General features: G+C 34.3%; 1 protein-coding gene across 2 annotated transcripts in view; it reads right to left on the bottom strand.

Moving 5' to 3' along the window:
- Window positions 1-6,743: 6,743 nt before the first annotated feature.
- The window catches only part of LOC134541695 (uncharacterized), a 72,437-nt gene continuing 60,404 nt past the window's right edge, over window positions 6,744-18,776 (bottom strand). For both annotated transcript variants that reach the window (XM_063385322.1, XM_063385323.1), the window contains exon 5: window positions 6,744-9,417. The gene's annotated coding sequence lies outside the window, so the exon portion shown is untranslated. The remainder of the gene's footprint in view (window positions 9,418-18,776) is intronic.

The raw sequence follows: 18,776 nt of genomic DNA on the forward strand, positions 1-18,776 counted from the left end.
GTCGCACGTTAATGTGTTTTTCGATGTTATTTCGTTTTATCGTGATTCACCATATAATAGGGACTCTACTAATCAGTAATCACATCTTCAAACTGATGTTGACAGAGGCTTTGCCCCATGAGTCTGATAAAACTCCACTCGTCCGCTCCCTTACCGACCTTCACCAATAATTTTTTTGCATTTGCATCATAGTAGTACATTCGATGCCGCGCACGTGTGAGTTCAATGTGTTCAAACAACGTGCCACAACTCCAAACATCCAGCCACTCAGTGCTACGTAATTAAACAAGTAAAATAATAGTAATTCTTTCTTTTGATCCCCAAGGGTATTTTTTTTTCAGCAGACTGGCTTGAAACATTCTTGTAACATAATTTAAACATTTACCAAAGACGGAGTCAAACAAGTGGACAGACTGCGTAAATAATAATTATTCACCCTAGCGAGACTTTTGAAACATGACCGCATGTATCTCAGTACAGCCACGAGGGTGTCTCGTACAACCCCTAAACAGACTGATTCATGCCACAGAGCTTTCCAACAATTCAATAAGATGTGTTCAAAGGAGAGCTGTAACTGTAACGAGAATAAAAGCACATGTTGCTTTCGGGCCAATTGCTGACCATCTGCAGGTATCAGGTGTGCAGGATGCCTGAAGTGCCCACATTACCATCTCTTAGTGTAAGCATGCCCAACAATGAGAGCGGGCTAGGCTCTGGTAATTCTGGTAATCACATTTAAGGGGGATAAGACCCAGCAATCTTGGAGTTTCCCAAATCTTTGCTAAATTTCTAATTTTGAACAATTTATTCCAATTTCTGGCATGTCAAGACACAAATCATATCTCCCACACCTTCAATACCTTATTACAACCACATGTTTACTAACAGGCTCTAGTTTGTACATGCCGCAAGTAAACCACTTATTATTTCAAGCAGGAGAATACAACTGCCATGATAATCACACCAGTTCACAAGTGTTGACTTCAAAAAGTAGCCAAAGCCAAGTCCTATGCCATGTCAATCCAAAACATTCTGCAGGGAAGCCATATTGGTAGCTGGATCAAAATATTTTACCATTGCAAGATGGGGAAGCCTAATCTCCCTTAAGGAGGCTCCGAGTCTCATCCCCACATGGGTCACGTCTCGCCCTGAGGAGTCTCCGCCGGGTCCGTGTGACCTTAACATACGGTGGCACCCACTTAACATCTTTCTAAACAAAACCAGGGTGGCCGCCAAACTTTGATTTTGAAATTCATGCACATTTCCAGGCTTTCAAGGAACAAAATTAAGTTTTTCAAGGAATTTGCTTGATGGTGAAATTATGCCAATTTAAGATGCCGATGTAAAGTTACGAACTAACTATGTATACTTATATTCAAACAAAAGACAGCATAAAAAATTGAATTTTTTTTCCGAGCTGCAGAAACTTAAAAAAATATATATTTGAATAGAATAATTCCCAATCTATGAACCCAATCAAAAATGAATCATATACATAGTCATGGGGCAGGTTAAATTTCTTAAGTGCTTTTATTGGCTTATTACTGAAACATAAGCTACGTATTAAAATATCAGAAAATATTTAAATGGTATTCAAGAGAACTTTTATATTTTTAAGATTAATAGTTTTATTTTGAAATTATTACGCTACTATATCTTACATTTATGTTGCTAACCATAACACTATGAATTGCTGAGAATAAAGATGATAATGGTAGGCAACAACCATTTTATAAAACTACGCTAAAATTTGTTACACTACTGCTCTAGTCAATACAGATACTGCAAATAAAGTAAACATTGGCTATGTACATTTTCATGTGTGCATCGAAATATTTGCATATTTTTATTTGTGAATAGAAGATTTAAAAAAAATTGCCATTTCATTAACTAATTGTGGCATATTTTATAAATAAAAAACTTAATAATTAGACTTATACATTCTAAGTTTCTAACAAAATTAAATACAACATAATTAAAGAATAAAAAAATTGGTTGTCTGTAAAGTCAGTTTACGGACGATAGTTTAATGTGACGTCATAACAAAACATCGATGAAATGATTGCATACTTTTATGAATAAAATTGAATCATTTTTATTTTAATAATAAAAGAATAAATACTTGAAATTATACTAGTAATCAGATTTTTAAAATGCAAGAATAATTAACCTTTATCGCCGAAATTGTTGTTGTAATAAGCAATGAAAACCACATTAACTTTTCACTTCACTTTATAAACAGTCGACGAAACAGTTCACGTCTAGATGACTTATAATTAATTTCAAAACTGGTGTTTAGCTATAAAGTTTAAATATAATTATGAACAAGTTTTCATATAAATAAATTGTAATCAAATATCTATCATAAATTATATGAATCACCATAATTCTTCAGTCAATTGTAACATAACCTATTATAACTGCACTCGCCGTGCTTGGTTCCCGCGATAGCGGATAGTTATCGCGTTTCAATCGGTTCACGTCCGTCACCGTAGATAGCAGCACGGTAGGGGAATAATATTATTTCGTTTTTATAACACGATTTAATAACAAATACGCATCCCAAATATGTACACCAAACTTATTTATAATATGTTACAATATTTTTTAAAACATTGTTTAAAAGCTCCCGGGTGTAATTTGAATTATTATGTGTAACTGTAAAACACCATTGTTCATTAAAAATATGTTATTCTTTGAGGAAGTAATTTTTTTTAATTTTTCTATTTTTTGTATGATAAAATCTCTCTCTGCATACTTTTATGAATAAAAATGAATCATTTTTATTGAATTATCACTATTTTGTATGGATAAAAAGAAGGAGTGAAATTAAATCTACAATTTAATTGATAAATTTACTTTTATTTGCACTCATTAATTCAAATATGTTTATAACTTTTGTAGTTGCCCATGCACCATATTTATTTTTACAAGTACAAAAATGAAAGTCTAGCGGCGGCAGGGATTCGATCCGTCAAACTTTCGATTGGTAATCAATCAGCGATGCTAACCGCATGGCCACGAGGCCATATTTGATATAATAGTTTCAGATGTTATATATATATATATATATATATATATATATATATATATATATATATATATATATATATATATATTATATATATATATATAAATTTTGTTCACGGTAGGGAAATAATATTATTTCGTTTTTATAACACGATTTTATAACAAATACGCATCCCAAATACACCAAACTTATTTATAATGTGTTACAATATTTTTTAAAACATTGTGCAAAAGATCCCGGGTGTAATTTGAATTATTATGTGTAACTGTAAAACACCATTGTTCGTTAAAAGCGTATTTAAATATTCAACATTACTTTTAAATAACCGTACCGATTGTGCTGAAAATCGGTGGACGATCGTTAAATTACATAATATTCAAACGACGAAAATATGATTGAAAAGTCAAATCGATGGTTGTTCCAATAGAGTGGAAAAGAGATGCCACGCATGCGTACAATGAGCATAACAGGACACATCCGTAGTGGGACAATGTGCGTTAAGAGACACTTTTTCATGTGTGCAGCCGGCGTTCATCTATTTATTAGAAGTCACGTCAAAAAAGTGAAAAATGTTTAAATGCAGCCCTCTTGTTTATGCTCTTAAACACATTTTGAGCCAGCCAAAGTTTGTGAGTGAGCATGTTTTAACAACATACTTTGCTTGTTAATATGTTTTATTTCATGTAATATATATTTTTAATGAACCTGAATAGTGTTTACTGCTCCTCTGTACACTGGATAAACCTTTGTTTCGCATATGTCATTCATGACATCACAAAACAATAGCGAAGGGAATACACACATCTGGCCAGCATGCTGATGACCCCAAATATTAAAGTTCACTATCTCGACACGTACAGTGTGTCGTCCCGTATATACAATTTCAGAATGGGTAGGGTCAGGTTTGAAGCCCACCTAATTGTACCCAAGGTTAGTAGAGAGAGGTTGCCTCGATCGCTTGCGCATCGTTCTGCGCATCGCGTCACTTGCAGCCCCGGCTCGGCTTGCCAGCCCGTCCGCTCCTATCAGTTACATAGTTTACAAGCACATCTGCTTGTATTAACGTGTCAAACTACAGCGTAATGCAGGGAGAGTTATTGTTGTGAGGAGTTTAATTGAGAGTGCATGTGTTATAACATGTTAGTGTTGCTTATATCATAAGTGCACAGGTGCTTCGTTAATTATAACTAGAAGGTAAAATTTTAATAACAAGAATTTAAAGTGAATTTGTTTTGTTAGGCTAAACGCTGTTAAATAGTTGTATTTAAACATTACAATGCCAGGTACCTACGCGGTGTACAGTGGCTGTGTGTACAAATAGCTTGGTAAAAACAAAATCTTTACCTGAAACAAATCATATAAAATATCATCGATTCCCACGTGATGATCATCTGTTGAAAGTGTAAGTTCAGAAATGCCGACGTGATGGTGAGTGGAATCAAAAAACCACTTACATATGTTCAGAGCACTTTACAGATGACGATTACGAGCCCGACTTGAAAGCTGAGTTGTTAAATACATGCGCTAAAAGACGTCTTAAACAAAATGCTGCACCTTCATTAAAACTTGGAATTACAAGACCTGTAGAAACATTGGAAAGTCGTGTGCGCCGAGAAGCCCGAGTTAAATGCAGGGAAAAAAAAAAATGTTATGTAAATTAATCGTAGATTCAAATGAAAATGTAAGTGAGGAAGAAACATGTTCTTGTAGTCAGTTAAAGCATTCAAAGTCTTGTTCTAACAATGACTCGGTTGAAATGCTTAGGAAGGAAATCCAAATTCTTAAAGAAAATTTGTTTCTTGCCGAAAGAAAGTCAGTTTTGAATTTGGAAGTCATGAAAAAATTTAAAAAAAAAGGAAATCTTAAAAACAAACAAAATAAACGTGCTTCGTTAGAGTTCCGTACGCGGAATATTCTTTCATAGTGTTTTTTTTTTTTTTTTTTTTTTTTTTTCAAAAAATCAAATTGACTTATTACTTTCGTTGAAAAAAAGAGTAAACTGGACCAATGATGAAATAGCTCTCGCTTTCACTTTGCGTTATTTCAGTAAGCGATGTGATTTATTTTTAAAACAGAAACTTAACTTCCCATTGCCTGGACTTTCAACTCTTCATCGATGGGCATCTTCATTTGACATGAGAAAAGGTATCCTAGTAAAAAATGTTTGAATTTTTGAATGTAGCACGTTCTTCGTTGCTAGACTTCGGACGCATTGTTGTTCTTTGACGAAGTAAAAGTGAAGAAAACACTCGAGTATGATGCAAAAGAGGATGAAACGATTGCCCGAAAAACTGCTCTATTAATGTTAGAAATTTATTTTTAAATCTAACGTCAGTTTATTTATATTGCAAACATTCCCAAAATGTATTAATGAGCTATGGCTACTTTCATTAAACACTAAGCAATTGATATGCAATTATTTTAAATATTATAATCTTGCTGAGAAATAAATATAAATAAATCATTTTGTTTACTACTTACATATTAATTATATTATTTTTTAAAAATTCATGGATTCATCATTGATATTTTGAAAATTTTTACTGTCACTGAAAAAATATGTTGAAGTAATAATTCATCCTTGTTTTCAGTCACAGCATGTTGTCATTTGAAAAACATATCAAAGCGATTATAATTAAAAGTAATCTACCAAACATAAATGAAATACTATAAGTATTGCGTATCAGACATGTGAAACGAGCCGAGCTGATAAGAGAAAGCCGTCAGTCAGCAGGTGTAGTATTACGGCTGGGAACGGCGGGGCTGCAGATGACGTCAGAGCGGAGTGTCGGGCTGTCTACATTGTTCTTATGGGATCGAGACAACCTCTCTCTACTAACCTTGAATTGTACCAGGGCTTTAAATAGTTTTACGCTGACAAAAAACAAAGCTTGAACTCTTACATAAGAAAATATTTTTTTATCAGTATTGATAGAGCCAGTTAAGTATGCAATTAACGATTTGTGATAGGAAATAAATTTACTTACATTTTCCCCATACAAAACCGTAACATACTACTGACACATAAGAGAAGATAAAACGTCTGAACTTGATCATTGCGTACAGAAATAGGAATAACTCTTCTGAACAGCATTTTGGCCAAAATTACATCTTTCACAAACTGCAACTATTTTCCAATGTAGTAGCTTGTCTGTACGAACTAAAACCGGGAAAAAAAATTCTGAGCATTTATGGCGTCATTCATAACATAAAATTGGTCAGAGACTGTATACGAAATTCAATCAATATACAAAAAATTATTAGGTAAAATTAACGTCACGTAAGCAACATCTCAATAAGTTGGATGCACTTTGTATGTATTTAAAATAATATTCACTCAACGTAAACACATAAAACCTTCCGTAAAATAACAACACTGCCATACTGACGATGCGAATGCCCAAGGATGATAAAGGTATTGAATTGTTAGGTGATCAGCCGCCAATTTTCAATATGGCCATGGTCGCTAAAATTAATCAAAGATGATGAAATCATTTATAGCAGAACTGAACCAATTAGCATGATTACTTAATAAACATTCATAATACGCCAGGAGACTGTAGTTACTAAACCTCTTATCATAATAAAATACAATAGCATTCAAAAAGGCCTCAAGATTCTTCCCAAATTAGGTATGTACTTTTTCACACAATACTGTTTTTATGGATATAAATAATTGTAAGAGATAATTAAAAAACTATAAACAACTCAATTTTAAAAATTTATTTATTTTTTTCTAAGAAAACAGTCTCATTAATTTATGCTTATAATTCCACAGCCTTAGAAGTATGCATAGTTCTCAATGTTCTGACTCATAGAGACCCATTTTTTCATATACTATTATTATTATCTATACTAGCATGCACTCTAATCAAACCACCTTAAGTTAAGTTATCACTCAAATCTAGTGTAAAAAAAATTTACACATTATGCACAAGACAACAGTGCCAGTTAAAATCAACGTAGTGAAAAGAAAACAAATTTATTTATGATCATTTTGAACAAAAGAAATGGTTAGTAAACCCTGCAAATGTATATTAAATTAATCTTATGTTCTCAATACTCTCCCACCAAAAATGGCACATTTGATTTAATTTGATTTTCATGGTTGAAAGTTCTTATCTTCAGCTTTAATTTGTTTCATGCCACAAAATAGAATGAATCACTAGTGTGTGTGCTCTGAGTGTGTGGCTATGTAAATGTGGGCATGTATGCCAGGGCCATACACACAACACTGCACCCACAGTGATTTAGCAAAAGTCCATGTGAAATAAATCTGATAATACAGGATAGCCACTCTTTTGGCAAAACCAAAAACCACGATATTTAAGGTTTTTCTAAGAAATTTCTTTCAATGTTTCTACATTGGTTATATCAGAACTAATAAAACCAAATTAAGAATTAACCATTTAATACCAACCATTTAATATTATATAAAATAAAAACTATTCCAGTAAGACTATATTAGTTCAGTGATAAAAGTGTTTTCCTTGAACATAAGTTAGTAGCTTTTGTTTGTAGTTTAAACTATGACAGTAGCTATCAGCAGCAAAGTTTTATGAAAAGACAGCAATTGTATAAATAATACACCAAACCATCAGGGCACAACTAAAATTACAACTGCCAAGGATAATTACAGTTTACACATGACCATAATAATTATTAATATAAACAATTAAAATTCTCAGTTGAGCATTAATAACAATTTCCTAGTTTTAAATTCTATACAGACTAACTTTCAATCACAGTAATCTGTGCATTATTTACTATTATAAAATCACTTTAATACTAGCTAAAAAACAAATATACCTAAAAAATAATAATTTTAACGGTAAAATATCAATAAACTGATATTTGTTATTTTCTTATAGATTAACACTTAAACAACTTAATTATTAAGACACTTAAAGAAAAAAGGATTATGGCACAATCCACTAGTTTAGTTTTTCCATGTTAAAAATCATGTTTTAATTTATTTTTTTTCCAATGGAGTCTCTAGTCTTTTACATGAGAAATCAAGGTATTAGAATTCTGTTGTTTTTTTTTTTCCGTGTGGCTTCTGTTTGTATTACCGGTGGTGACTACTAGTCAAAGTGTTAACTCATTAGATTTCACAGGTGTCCACTGAGGACGTTCGTCAGTAAACGACATTCAAAAATGGTATAAGTGATGCAGTTTGTAGGCACAATGAGCAGTTTTTCAACTAAGCACTTTTCAACTTGCTAAACGAAAAGATAATTCCAGGCTTTCAAAATTTTAACAGTTTCTCACAGATTTTCCGGCGCAAAAAAAAAATTCATGACTAATTCAAGATTTATAAATTTTCTCTGTAAGGTGGCCACCCTGAATACACTATTGGAAAATCAGTGACCAATTTACTCGTCCAACTAGAAAACTATTTCTCTAAAACAAAAATGGTGTCCCTTTTAATCATTTTTTTTGTAAAGAATTGTATTTGCATTATCTTATTTCAGTCTACCAATTTCAAACATACACATAACCAAATTATTTATTCAGCGTAATTGAAATCAAAAATACCAACTAATTTCCAGAATAGAAATTAGTCCAAAACTATAACAAAACACTTTCAAAAACTGTCAAAAACTTAAATGAAATTTCCTTTCTTACTTAATTCTTCCAGGAGTACTATCCACAAGTACCTAAATGCCACAAGTATATACGATAAAAGGCCACAGGAAACAAATTTCTAAAACTCTGTCTACATTTTTTTTTACATGCAGACATGTCCATTTTTTCACTTTAAACTTGTCGACAGGATGCCTATGTTTTATCCTGTGAACTCCCTTCCTCCAAGTCAGAGCTAGCAGCTGACTTCACTGACTGTCAGTCCAAGTAAGAGAGTTGTTACGTGGTTACATGTCAGTTCAAGTAAGAGAGTTGTTACGTGGTTACATGTCAGTCCGAGTAAGAGAGTTGTGAAATGGTTACTTGTCAGTCCAAATAAGAGAGGAGTTACTTGGTTACATGTCAGGCCAAGTAAGAGAGTTGTTACTTGGTTACATATCAGTCCAAGTAAGAGAGTTGTTACGTGGTTACATGTCAGTCTGAGTAAGAGAGTTGTTACTTGGTTAGATGTCAGTCCAACTAAAGAAATGTTATGTGGTTACATGTCAGTCAGAGTAAGCAAGTTGTTATGTTTTTACAGATGGTGCATTTAGTCCAACTCATTACAATAAATGCAGAATATTCAGTCCTGATATAAACACAAAACAAGCAAAAACCATTCTCTATTCTTCAGAGTCATGTACCACTAACTTCCTGGTACAGATCACTTTAAAGATGAAGTTCTTCAAACATATGCAGTAAGGTCACTGACTGAGGAATCATGTATACTGCAGAATAGAAATTACAGACAGTACTTCACTCTGCAACAAACGAGATCATTCAGTGCTACATGTCGTATCTGAAGAGTACTTCTTATGTGAAATCTTTGAAAGTCATAGACATTACCTTTTAGTTTCATGATAATCTCCGTGACCTTGAACACTTGGCAGTAAACAAAATATTTTGATAATGCACACATATTAACATAAACACAAAAGTGATTAAAAATAAAAAAGTAGATACTAATAAATCAGACCTAAGCTCCTTAAATTTTAAAATAGAGCTGTTCCGATTCACAAAATTTTGCCGATATGCCGATACAACTGTTGCAGATTTACCGATTCTGAACCGATACAGGAGAAAATACGTTTTAGTTAAAATATTTTTTTTTATAAATTTACTAAACTACCCAAAATAACTTGTTCTTAGAAAAGCATGCAATGCAAATGCACATGTATTTTAGTTTATAAACGGAACATAACCTCTCTTTTTTTTAAACTCATATTTTTAGCTTGTTTTGATTTGTTTGTTGGCGACCCATTAGTTGCTTATTAAAACATGAATTTACTAATAGAGGCTGGAAAAATTTAATAATTTAATACATAATTATCTAAAATAAGATTATTTAATAATAGATAAATATTACACATATTAATTAACATAATATGATGATTAAAAAAATGAATTTAAAATGTGCATAGTTGTGAGACTTTGTACATGTTTACAATTCAAGAACGGGAATTCCAATACCATATTAATGCGTGCAGCGGCGTAAATTTACGATACCAACATTTATACGGAAATGCATTCCATGTGGTCGCTTGGCATGGGAAACGGTAAAAGTAATTTCTGTTACTTGAAGGTCTATATTATTTGATTATTATTTTTTTATTCAATTTAAAACCTTTATGTAAGTTAATTTAAAAAGTCTCTGTCATTTGATATAGCAAACATTTGTTTGCAGTTCAAGCAGTTGGTATTTTCCATTTTTTGTAGGGGTAGCCATGCTCTAAATAATGTAAGTTATTGTTCTTATCTAATTTTTCTGTGTTGGTGATATATTTATTTACGATGTATTAGATTCACGAATTTTATTAAAACAGAGGATGTTTAAGTTTGATATGTAGCTAGATATACGTAGCTAGAAATGATGTTCAAAGTATGTCGTAGTATGAAAAAGGATACTGTGTAAATTTAAGTTATGACAGGCACTTTCATTTTTCAATAATATCGGCCGAAAATTAACAAATGTATTATGACTGCAGAAACGCCGATTCAACTATCTGCAAAATTGGCTTCTGCCAACATGTATCGGCACAGCTCTAGTTTTAATTACCCTATCTATTTTTAAATACTTTCAGAGAATAGTTCAGCAATTAAATGGATTAAATTAACATTAATAAAATACTTATACCAAAGGAAAGCCAAGCAAAGCTTGTGTGTGATGCGCGGAGGCTAGAACAACAGTACAATGTCTTGGCTGCTGGGTAGGTGCATGCTGGAGACGTATCGCAATGTGAAGACACTTCAACACAGACGTGAGCACAAGTGTGTGGTGTGAGTGCTGTACACTCTGGCCACCAAGACCGCACGGCCTTGTCACAACTGTCAGCACGGTACTGACCACTACATGCTCCAGTTGAACTGGCCAACAGGGATGCTGAAGTAAGTCTCAGGACTACTTCAGATACAAGACTGTAGTGATACCTGATTATCTCACGTATGTATATGCACTAGTCACATCATCTGTGCTGGAGAACAACCAACACTTAATACACCAAATTAACTGACGTGTTTGTAATTCTGACTCAATAAGAATAAAGAAGGCAATTGCATGTGTATATATCTTTCAACCAAGGACTGCAACCTTTAAACAATCTACTGGTTTTCCAGAAAAAATATGTCACTGTTTAACAACCTACATCAAAATTTTCAGCAATCTTGGATAATACAGGAATAAAACCAGTAACATTTAAAATAAAAATAGGATAGTTTAAGTTAACTCCAACCCTATTTAAAATTCTTACTTCTAATTGTACTTATTGTGTACAATGTATGCATGTTCAAAGAGAACACCAATGGATAATCATAAACAAACACATGGCAATGAAACAAATTAAATTATTTCCATTAAACAATAGCAACATCAACGTTTAATGTTACCTACAACAAGCTAGTAACAGCTACAAAGTTAATCAGGAAATAAAACAAACCACTACACTAAAACTGAAGCAAAACATGATAACGGTTTCCTCTACAAAGGAAACAACAAAATTTCCCTCCTAAAACAAAATTCTTTACCACTTTTTATCATGTAATGTTCCTAATTACATTTCAACCTGCTACAGCCTGAACCGTAGAATATTTCCACTTCTTTGCGGATTCTTATTGTTAGTCATACCTAGATGCATCACTATAGTGCATACAACTAAAGAATCAAGAAACAAAGTAAAATAATTTTAAAATCTTGCATGAAAATAATTTTTAGCAAAGAGCACAGAAGAATAAAATCAGATCCCAAGAGATGGGTAGGGGCTGTTTTCTAGTTTTTGTCCCTATGAAATTACATTACAATGAAAGTAGTAAGGTAAGTGCACCGGTACTCGTCACTGCTCCAATGGTCGTCACTAGCAACTTCAAATGTAAATAATAGAGAAGTAGCTCAATATATCGCCAACTTAAATATTGACAAAAATTTGGTCGACGTTCTAGCTGAAATTACCACAATAGTTTTCGGAACAAACACTATTTTCAATCAAAAAAAGTCCGTGCATCAAAAGTTCGTAGAGCAGTGAAGATAAATAGGGGAATTCCTATACTAAAACACTAAGGACGTTAGTGCACATTTTTACTTCTAATTCTGTAATTTTTCATGTTTATTCGTGATGTTTTGTGCTGAATGTGTTAGTTAAATGTTCTTGAAGAGGTGAAAGTGTTTATTTAAAAAAATTCGTTTTCTTTGTATGATTTAGTTAGGGTGACGAAAACTGGATCAATAAAAACCTTGTATTGCTAGTGTTCGTCATACCTGACGAGCACTGGTACATTTAATATTTTATTTAAAGTTGTGCTAAGTTACACCCTAAAGTTCTTAAATAATATTGGTTCTTTGTTGTTAATAGACAAAGTACGTTATTATGATCAGATCCAGTAGTCGTCACCTATGACGACTTCCGATGCATGTGTATGACGACTTCTGGGTCGGAAATTACTTTACTTTATTGATTGCAAAAATTGTGTAGGCATTGTTGTTTACATTAATTTAGGGGTCATTCGATATATATTTTGACATTAATAAGTAAACTAAACATTGTAATGTGTCTCGTTCTTTAATTACAGGGCAAAATGCCAAAACGGAAAATACTGTTGTATGAAGAGTCAGCCATGGAAGCTGCTCTTAAAGATGTAGCAAATGGTATGAGTATAAAATGAGCAGCGGAAAAAAATAGTGTGCCAAGGAACACATTGTCCGATAAACACAAAGGCAAATCGCCCTTGGGTAGGAAGATGGGCGGGCCCTGATTCATTTTTATATTTTACTTGTGATACCGCATAACATGCTATGTTATGTTGCAGCAACGAATTGAGTCGTATTGCGTACGCGTACAGTATGACGTCGCGTAAATAATAATAAATAGAATATAAACAATTAACAATATTTGATAATTAAACAGTTTTTGTTAACCAAGAAACAATTAAATCTCATTAGAGCGGCTTTATTATATCTCTTTTAAGATAAGAACAAAAAAAAACGTGAAAATACGCGATAGTGAAAAACAAAAACATACATATTTCTAATTTGTAAAAAAATACTTTGTTACGTTGTTTCTGTTCCAATCTCAAACTTTGTCTACACACATAATACCTTTAATAAACAGTAAAAAAACTTAGACGAGGAATTTCCAAATTATACTTTATTAATAAACAAACATCGTTCTTTGTATCGTAAATTCATTGAATATGCGCGCGCATGCGTAAAATATACGAGAAATGCGAGTAACAAAATGCAGCCGTGTGTAACGTTTCGTTACTCGTTACTAGACGGCACACCCGTTACTCAGTAACGAATACATTCGGTTTGCTACAGCTCTATGTGCTGTCCCTCTTTGTTCCGTGAGTGCTGTAAGTAAATTCAAAATTTAATGAGGATTATTCATTATATTACTGAACGATCTTTATGAAATGCCATTTTGATGTTTAAAATATAGTACCAAATAAAATTTGAAGCCCAAATAGTACAATACTATCATTCTGGATCCATGAATTAAAACTAATGCAGCCGAAATCGCACATGACGACTACTGGCACAAACATGTGACGAACACTGGCAAACACGAAAATTTGCATGACGACTACTGGCTCGAAATCACACTTTTTTCAAAATTATAAATCTACAAAAATAATTTGTGTTTATCGAAGAGTGTTGGATAGCATTGTAGAGTAAAGTTTGAGGTTAAAAACAAACATGTAGGGGCAGTAATACACCTACAAGGTTATGTACACAATTTTTTTTTTATAAAACTCTTCTTAGCATGACGACTACTGGTACATCTACCTTAATGGGAAATAAAATATCATTGAAATTACATTACCCACCAGTTTTCTATGTTTTTTTAATTTTTTTTTTGCTGTTTTATGTATTTAATATTGTTATTTCTTTGAAGGATATATAAATTATTTATATTATAGCTATTGCACCAGGGGCGTAGCCAGGGGGAGGGTTTTAGGGGTTCAAACCCCCCCCGAAATATTCAAAATATCTCATTAATATATACTGAAATATTAACACTTGTTCCACGGTAATTGCTCACTATTACAACAATGTTTTGAACATGCCGCGCTGCCGCCGCACGCCGCCGATTATCCAATGACACTGCCCGCATCATCGTATTCGTTTGGTAACCTTAGACTTGATTTCGTGTTGTAACCCGCGCCGCGCATGCATCCGTTGCGTGCAATCAGCTCGGCTATCGCCAGTCTCCACCGATCCCTTGCCACCGATCACTGAATCTGTGTACCGTGTACTGTGAAGTGTGGACAATTGGACATAGTTATTTGTGTGATCATTGCTCTGGCTGTGATTTCACTTCGAGTAACTTAAGTGGCCACTGGCCATATTACAGGAGTAAGTAAATTGTAATCTTCTTTACTTACTATAAAATTAATTCGCTTCCCGCTTTTGTCTGGTTGTCTCTATAGCTGTTAGTTTGCAACTCTGTACGCCTAGATCTTCTAAACTACTCAACTTATGTTAAGGCTGTAAGGGTATATTATCGTAATATACATATACACCTTTAGAGAAATTCGAAACTTCATTCGGTGAACAGTTCCAGTCGCCGAGAAGCCATCGTGGATTAGAAAGTTGTTTTGTTTACATCAAATTTTTATTTTTTTTTTGTTTGCTGATTTCGCTTAGAAAACTTTGCTAATTCTATTTTAATATTAATTATATAAGAGTAAAATTACGTTTTTTATAACCTTGTGTTTTGTAAAACTATGAATCAGTAACGGCTTTGTTTGGAGTTTCGGGCTCGCTGCATGTGACTGGTCCTCGTCGCGGCGGGCGGCATTTCAAATGTTTGAATAAAGCTGGAATCACAATACCACGACGGCTCCGACACGACAGGTCCGACAAGCTCAATAGCCAATGAAATGCAATGTCACCGTGACGTCACTCCGTCAGAAAACGCACCCCGACGGCCCGCAACGAATAGATTTTATTTCTAATTCCGTCGTGTCGTACGGCCCGACAGAAAACAAAACGGCAACGGAAAGGAAACAGTACGGAACTAAATTTCAAAAATATTTACCTACTTCGTAATTTTGTTTAACATGCGAGTGAGTTTTATATCTTGCCTTCATCTGTTTGTACAAATTTAATCGTGTTTATGGTTAAAGTTGTTATTGTAGATTGGTGAAGTTTGAATTTAATAATGAATGAGTTTAGCGAATAACTAAATATTAATAAAGTTAAGGCTGAATCTATTTTGTAAGGCATTAGGTTGAAAAACTGCCATAATTATCCTAACAAATAGCGAGAAAAAAGCATGGGCTGTAATAGCATCATCTGTTTCTCTTTCAATTATTTTTTTAAACGTCAGATATACTTTATTTTATGAAAATAATTTGTTTGGAACGATTTGCCGACAGCCAAATCAGAAATCGTCGGGTTGAATATTGTCGTGGCATTGTGACCCTAGGCTATTAAATCTGTCGTGCTGCAATGCTGTACGACGGTTTGTCGGGCCTGTCGTGTCGGACCCGTCGTGGCATTGTGATTCCAGCTTAATAGTGCCGCGGCCCATGGCATGCTGAGACTTTAAAACATCAAAAAGTTTTGATTTGTTCCTTTGAAACTTTTAGCGTCTCCCGCATTAGGGGAAGCTTAATTTTGAACAAATAATATGTGAAAAGTGGTTTGTTATGCCAAAATACAGTAAAACAGTGCGGGTTAAGTGAAATTTGGCTGCACAAATTAATGCAAGAAATTTCATGATTCGGTGACGTAAATATTTGTAAGCTATATTTGGCCGTATTATACATGCATATTATAGTAGAGAAAATTCTAGAAAGATTTGTAATGATGTCGTAAAAAAAGTTTCTTTTTTTTTCCATATTGAATGTTAATTAATAGTATACATAGCAAATGCAATGTTCTTTAATGTTATTTCTGACGTGATAATGTCTTATACCTCGATGAACGCTGGCTGCACGAACGAAAAAGTGTCCCATTCCGTTTGAGCCGAGTGTTTCCATTGTCGTGGTTTACATTGTTTATTACAAAAATAAAAAAACCTTAAAATTAACGAGTGCGAATAAATGTTACATTTATCGAAAAAAATGTAATTTACAACTTACTCCTTCTTTGTATTATACAAAATAATGATAATTCAGTGATATAATAATTAAATAATTCAATTCAGACGACTCGCGCGGTTAGCACATAGCACTGTTGCTGTAATGTACTTAATGAATAATTTCAGTTACATTAATTTTAATATTAACTCTTATTATTTAGTTGTAATTTTTATTTTTCTTTCTAGGTACGAGTTTCATGTTGTCGAGAAATGGAGGGAAAAAAAAGAAAAGGCGATAAGTTTAAGGGTATGGACTACTGGAAAAAGTGGTGTGGTCAAGCGGTTTCCAGTAAGGAAACACATTTGGCTACTGAAACTACAACAAGCTTGCGCGCTGCTGGTAATGAGACTGTGGTGGCAAGTGAGCCTTCGACCTCAGTTACAGAATCGAACGACAAAGTCGAGTCAGTGGCACCTGTGACCTCAGTTACAGTATCTAACGACGAATTCGAGTCAGTGGTGCCTGCAGCCTGTTTAATGGGTACGACCAACCAGCCTACGTTTATTCAGGAACCGACCAGCTTGCCTGTTTCATCATCATCTCATCCTGTAGCTAAACTGGACGTTGGTTTTTATTCGAATCAAGATGAAATGGTGAATGAATATATAAAAGTCCAAATTTTAAAAGTCCCTTGGACCCCACCCAAAGATTATAAGTTTCCCATTTCCACAAAACGAAATTTGCGCTTTCAACTTAAATGGATAGAGAGATTCCCCTGGTTGTCATATTCTGAATATAAAAGTGGAGCATTCTGCAGAATTTGTGTTGTAATGGGACGTTCACTTGAAGGTAAAGGCAGCCATCAGCGAATTGGCCAGCTTGTAACCGAGCCATTCTGCAAGTGGAAAAATGCATTAGAAATATTTGAAACTCATGCAAAAACAGGATATCACAAGAGAAATTTGGAACTTGCAGAAAACTTTCTTAAAGTAACATCTTTGCAGGCTTTTTCAGTCAGTGAGCAGTTGTCTTCTGAGAGAAAGAGGCAGCAAGAAGAAAACCGAAAGAAATTAATCCCTATCGTAAAAGGAATAATTTTTTGCGGTAAACAAGGCATCCCATTAAGAGGTAAAATAGATTCTGGGCGGATTGTACCAGAGCCTGATCAACCACTGCAGAATGATGGTAATTTTCGGGCACTGTTGCGGTACGGAGCTGAGTCTGGGGATAAAGATCTTTCTGAGCATTTGGCCACTTCTCAGAAGAATGCTCTTTACACAAGCCCTCAGATCCAAAATGAAATAATAGACATTTGTGGTGAAATAATTCAACATAAGATAATCGAAGAAGTAAAGAAAGCCCGATTATTTGCTATTCTCGCTGACGAAACTACTGACATCTCGCGTGTGGAGCAAGTCTCGCTGTGTTTGCGATATGTTGATTTGAAGGATGTTGAACATCATAAAGTTAAGGAGATGTTTCTCGAGTACATTCCTACTGTTGATGTCACAGGATCCGGCCTAGCAAATCTAATTATTACAGCTCTGAAAAAGCATGGGCTTGAGTGTTCTCATGTGGTTGGTCAAGGTTACGATGGGGCTGCAGCTATGAGTGGGTATTTGCACGGGGCCCAAGCTTATGTTCGTCGAGAATGTGCTCTTGCTCTTTATGTACACTGTAGTGCACACTCTCTCAACCTTGCAATTGCTGACTCATGTTCACAAGCAGATATCCGAAATTGTGTTGGGATTGTACAGTCTGTCGGTTCGTATTTCAGACATTCCGCTCAACGCACTGCTGTTTTGAAAGACAAAATTCGAGAGTTGTTACCCGCCGATCACCAAAAAAGCCTGCTTGTAATGTGCGAAACACGGTGGGTCAACAAGCATGAAGCTGTCATGAGATTCAAAGAAATTTATCCAGCGATTGTCAATGCTCTCGAAGAACTCCAATCTAGCCATAATAAGGAAACATCACAACAAGCCGTCCAAATGCTTAACACACTTCGATCTTCGAATTTTGTGATGTCCTTAGTGATTCTTGAGAAAGTCATGAGCTATACATTGTCGTTATCCAAACAGCTGCAAACAGCTAACACCGACCTGATTACAGCATTCAGCCATGTGGATGATGTTATTAATACCTTGCAACTTCTGAGGAATAAAGTTGATGACGAGTATCCTCATATTTTTGAAGAAGCAAAGGTTTTGCTCGAAGAAAATGGCGGTATACTGCAGATGCCACGCATAGTCGGAAGGCAGTTGAACCGCTCAAACATTCCTGCGTCTGATACATGCTCGCATTACAAAATAAATTTCTTCATCCCATTCCTTGACCATACCATTCAACAATTGAACGAAAGGTTTACGAAGCACCGTAAAGTAGTGACTGCACTTTCTGGTATCTTGCCATCAAATTTCGCAGCCAGTTCTGAAATTGAAGAGGCAGTTTGTATGTACTCTTCAGTGCTTCCCGAAAGAAGTACATCTGTAGTCAAAGCAGAACTAGATGTGTGGAAAGCAGTGATGACAAACACCTCCCCTACTCCAAAATCTGCTTTGGAATGCCTAGATAAGTGCGATCAAAAACTATATCCAAATGT

Source organism: Bacillus rossius (assembly GCF_032445375.1).
Source record: "Bacillus rossius redtenbacheri isolate Brsri chromosome 4 unlocalized genomic scaffold, Brsri_v3 Brsri_v3_scf4_1, whole genome shotgun sequence".
NCBI classification, from domain to species: domain Eukaryota; kingdom Metazoa; phylum Arthropoda; class Insecta; order Phasmatodea; family Bacillidae; genus Bacillus; species Bacillus rossius.